Below are 5860 nucleotides of genomic sequence, written 5' to 3' on the forward strand. Positions count from 1 at the left end.
TAAGCAACAACAATGTTGTAGATCTAAAAACATTGAGGTTCGAAAAGTTGCCGACTCGAATTATGTTGTTTGAACAATAGCTGGTTCTGATCTCAGTTTCCTCTTAGCAAATATTTTTTTACTATGTGTATTCCCAGTAAGTCGAATGTGATTCAATAAGCCGACCCTTCCTCCCACATTAACCATAACAACATCCAGACCAACGACGACTTTTTGGTTTCGAAAATTATTTTGGTTTGAAAATAAGCCCAGAAAACTGAGAGAGATATATGAAGCAATTTAAGTGCCTTACAACTCTCACGTTTGGAATTGTGTCATCACTTTAACGTTCGGCTTAAAAGAAATTTAGCTAAGCATAACCAACGTCATACTTATCATATTTAAAAAAAAGTGAAAAAAAAAACTTTGAAAACGAAAAGAAATTTTTTTTATTAAAAACTAGAGAAAAAAGAAGAATGATTTCTAAATGTGTTTCAAGGCTTACCTTGAGAGGGTATTTATAGAATCTAAAATCCTAAAAATAAGGAAAATATAATTTCTAAAATAAAGAGATAATGAAAATACTTAAAACTATTTAATTTAAAATACTAAAAACAAAGATAAGATAAAATATAATATAATATTTAAATTAATATCATAAAAATATGCGGCTGATCTATTCATCTTTCTAGAAGCGTTGACTAGATCTTCTAGAAGGTGTCGACTCATCACCTCGTCAGATGCGTCACTCCCACTAATCCAGCCTTGATTATGAAAATAAAAAAATTTGCATAATTCTGTCCTTTTAGTGCAATTTCCATAATCTATTATCCTGCACAGAAAATGAATTAAAACTAACAAATCAACCCCAAAAACTAACAATTAAGGAGCAATTTAAAGTCGAAATAATAACTAAATAAAGAACCTATCACATAACCTAGAAAGAATTTTTTTTTAGTTGGTCCACGTCAGTAAAGTTATAGGCAACAATCACGTATGAAAAAAATTTACATATGCAAAGAATCACATTGATTCTTTATTACAGAATCAATATTCTAAAACAAAATCAGTAACCAACGTTATTTTAATTATAATTTTTATTAAATAGATTTGTCTATTTTAAGATTTAGCAAACCTGTTAAAACGACATGATAAATCTCAGAACAAATTTATTTGTTTATCTCAATTTCACTAACATTTTTTAATCATCTCAGATTAAAGAAAGGTAAAAGATAGAAAATATAACAAACCTAGAGGATAAAATAAAAAATTATTTAAATAATTAAAAAGAACAGTATAACAATAAATAGATGATTTTTTATAGATTAAACGAACGAAAATAAGTTGAGGTTTGTAGCTACACAGTTTCCTTAAGATAAATTTTTTGTCACTCCTATGGTGCTTGAGATCATTGGTCTGTTTCCCAAAGATACAACAACTAGATGATCAGCTATACTTGTACATCCACAGAGACACAAACTATACTCTTGTCTTCATTTATCATCGTAAAATTATAGGAGAAGAAAATAATTCTTTTTTGAGTTGTGTTTCAACCTTGTAGGTTTATACAATATTTATAGGGGTTTCACATTGTGAACTATTTGAAATTTTTGACCAAATGAAACATTTAACTAATGAGAATCATTTTAATTCCAAAAACAGAATTTTGAGTAAAAAAATTTTAAATTTGAGTTAAAATATATTTAAGTCCATGGATGGCTTGATTGGTTCAAACATTCACATTACCCATATCATGTATGTCTGTATATCTACGAATTAATAATTTGTTATATATTTTCTTCAACAAAGTTTGAATTATTGGAAGCGTAAATAGGCTCTTGGTAATTTATAACTTTAACTCGAACTATTATTGATACAAGACAAAATACGTTACAACAACTTTGCCCAATATGATAACACTACAACACTAACTGCGGCTAGTTTACAAAAACAACCTCAATATTCTAAGCTTTGCTAAGCTCTCTCTAGCTTTCCTAAGCTTTCAATCATATTTGTTTTTCTCACTTGTATTTTTTCCTTACATAGCATATATAACTAAGCTTATGATACATATATATATATAGGTATAATAAACCTCCTCATATGCTTCTACAATCTTCTTATCGCCATTTGCTTGTTTGATTTTCCTTATGTTTGCTGTGTAAGTTCCTTGTCTGTTTCCCACTCATATTATAATATTATTAGCTGTATTTCTAAGTAATTCATGAAGTTTCCTTAATTGATTGCCGCCTCAAATTTTCCTTCATGTGGTCATTATACTTTTCTTTCCTTGTTAAAATTCTTCACTTTTCCATAGCCGTAATTTTTGACTTTGTTAGAATTAAGTTTGATTTTTAACACTCCCCTCAAACTTGATTTTCCATTCCGAGCTTTTCTCTACTTGTCATCTCCAATCAATTCTTCATTTGTTATGAGATCATTCTTTGCAAAGAGACTGAATAGTGAAACATTATATAATTCATAATCGTTGTACCTTTCTGGTATTCTTCTCTCTCCTGTGGATATTCGAACTTCTGTGGGAGGTGCTTCAGAATTTTCTATTATGTTGCTAGGATCGTTGCTACTGCTTGACGATGATGGTACATTTTATTGAGGACCTTGATCATCAGCTTGTTCATCTTGATTGATAAGACCGTCATCTTTATCTTTATCTTCATTAAAAATAGTCCTTCAACTTTATTTTCTTCTTTGCTCCACCTCCAATACTATGCTTCATCGAACTCGATATCTCTTGAAATTATTACTTTCTTGGTAAAATGATTATATAATCTGTAAGCTTTGCTTCTTTCATCATAGCCAATGAAAATACATTTTTCTCCTATGTCATCAAGCTTCTTTCTGGTCTGTTCAGGAACGTGGGCATATGCGATGCATCCAAAAATCTTGAGGTGTCCAACTCCTGGTTTCTGTCCACTCCATGCTTCGTTTGGCGTTATATACTTCACACTTTTGTTGGACATCGGTTCAATAAGTAAACTGCACATTGAATTGCTTTAGCCCCGAAATTTCCCGGTAGATGTTTACCTTTTATCATGCTTCTTGCCATGTCAAGAATTGTGCGTTTATTTCTTTCTGCAATTCCATTTTGTTGTGGCGTGTATTTAACTTTCAGCTGATGGATAATTCCATGCTCTTTGCAGAATTCTTTAAATAACTTTGATTTATATTCGCCTTTTCTATCTGATCTGACTATATTCAAATATTGACCGCTTTGCTTTTCCGCCATTGCTTTAAATTCTTTCAATTTTTCCAGCACTTCTGACTTTTATTTCAAGAAATAAATACAACATTTTCTATTAAAATCATCAATAAAAGTTAGGTAGCACCTGTTACCACCAAGCGATGGTATATCAAAAGGACCGGCTATATCTGTGTGTACTATCTCCAGCAGTCTTCGGGCACGCAAGGATTTACCAACTTCAAAGCTTTGTCTATGTTGCTTTCCTTTAATGCAAGCCTCACATAATTGATTTGGAGGGCTGATCTCTAGTAGTCCTTTCACCATGCTTGTTTTTATAACAACTTCAAACCAGAAACTCCAAGATGTCCATATCTTAGATGCCATAACCATGAATTATCTTTGATCGTGGTCTTCATACACTTGACTTCTCCCGACTCGATATCAATGGTAAAGAGACGATTTCTAGTCATATCAACTTGGACTATCAATTCTCCTTCTTTATTTTTTATGGCAAGCGAACGATTCTTCATCTTCACTTCATATCCTTTTTTCAGGAGTTGACCAAGACTGATGATATTACTTTTAAACCAGGTACACAATAAACATCTGAAATGTATTTCTTTTCACCATTTCTCTGAGTAATCATGACTTCACCTTTTTCTTTTAGTTATGTGTGCGAGTCATCTCCGAAAGTTACTCGCTCATGGATTGTTTCATCTAATTTCACAAACAATTCCTTTTGTCCACACATATGGTTGCTGGAACAATTATCAAGATACCAAATATTTTTCTTGAATTCTTCATTTCCTTTATAAGTGAGGAATACATGAGATTTTTAAATTTTTTCTTCTTCAAATGCTGCTACGTTATTTCTTTCTTCTTGTTTAGGAGCAGATCTACACTCATAACTATAATGACCATACTTATTGCAATTATAACATTGTACCTGGGATTTATTTCCTTGTTGATATCTGCCACTACCTCAGCCTCTGAATCCTTGTCCACGACCTGATGTTGGATTATTTTCACTTATTTGATCGATGCCATATGATCGACCACCACGTCCACGAGTTCCTCATCCTCCTCTGTATCTTACACGATAACTACCATGATTTTCTTGACCTCGTGTGTAGTTGCTGCTAGCTTCTCCTTCGTTGACATTCATCTTGCTTTATAGAGCTTGCTCCAAATTTTCAGAATCTTCATTTTGTTTCATTTTCTGCTCATGGGCTTGAAGTGAACCCACAAGGTCATCGATCGATATTTGGGATAAATCTTTCGATTCTTCGATTGCCACAATCACGTAATCAAATTTTCTTATTAATGATCATAAAATTTTTTCCATCAATCTAACCTCGTCGAGTGATTCACCATTTCTTTTCATTTCATTCACGACCGTTTTTACACGGCTAATATAATCATCGATGTTTTTTGTATTTTTCATTTTTAACATCTCAAACTCAACTCTAAGAATTTGTAAACGTACTTTCTTTTCTTTTTCGGCACCTTGGAGAGATTTTTACAAAATCTCCCATGCTTGTTTTGCGGTCTTCGTATCAGAAATTTTTTCAAAGGTAGATTCGTCTACTCCTTGAAAAATAAAGAACAACACTCTTTTATCTTTTTTCCGGGATTCCTTCAATACCATCTTTTCTTCATTGACAGGGTTGTTTCTACTACTGCATTTTTAGGCTCGGTGTAACCATCCTCGATGATATCCCAACAATCTTGGTAGCCTAGTAACGCCTTCATTTGAATGCTCCAATTGTCATAATTCCTCTTTGTCAATCTCAGAATTTGAGGTTGAATCATGTTGGCCATTTTTTCCACCACCTTAAACTCGAACCAAGCTCTGATACCACTTGTTGGAAATGTAGGTGGGCACTCGAGTAATTTTTCTAACTTTAACTCGAACTATTATTGATACGAGACAAAATATGTTATAACGACTTTGCCCAATATGATAACATTGTAACACTAATTGTGGCTAGTTTACAAACACAACCTCAATATTCTAAGCTTTGCTAAGCTCTTTCAAATTTTCTCTAGCTTTTCTAAGCTTTCAATCATATTTGTTTTTCTCACTTGTATTTTTTCCTTACATTGCATATATAACTAAGCTTAGGATACACACATACATATAGGTATAATAAATCTCCTCATATGCTTCTACAATCTTCTTGCCGCCATTTGCTTGTTTGATTTTCCTTATGTTTGCCGTGTAAGTTCCTTGTCTGCTGCCCACTCATATTATAATATTATTAGCTTAATTTCTAAGTAATTCGTGAAGTTTCCTGAATTGATTGTCGCCTCAAACCTTCCTTCATGTGGTCATTATACTTTGCTTGCCTTTTTGAAATTCTTCACTTTTCCAAAGCCGTAATTTTTGACTTTGTTAGAATTAAGTTTGATTTCTAACATGAATCAATTTCTTAATTCAAAGATAAATAATTATAGAATATTTCCAACATAGAGACTATTAAAGTGGCCTTGCAAGAGTTCACAAATGCTTATTCTTTGGAACCATTGGTCCTCCTTAAGTAAGTATTGGTTAATTTTAACTTTAACATATATAATTTTAAATTTGACTATAATAAAAAGACAAAAATATAATTTAACTGTAATTAATGTTTTTTATTAATTGAAGGGATTATAGGTGTTAGTATTGGTTTTGAATGG

Source organism: Hibiscus syriacus, unplaced genomic scaffold (assembly GCF_006381635.1).
Source record: "Hibiscus syriacus cultivar Baekdansim isolate YM2019G1 unplaced genomic scaffold, ASM638163v2 tig00110610_pilon, whole genome shotgun sequence".
In the NCBI taxonomy this organism is placed as follows: domain Eukaryota; kingdom Viridiplantae; phylum Streptophyta; class Magnoliopsida; order Malvales; family Malvaceae; genus Hibiscus; species Hibiscus syriacus.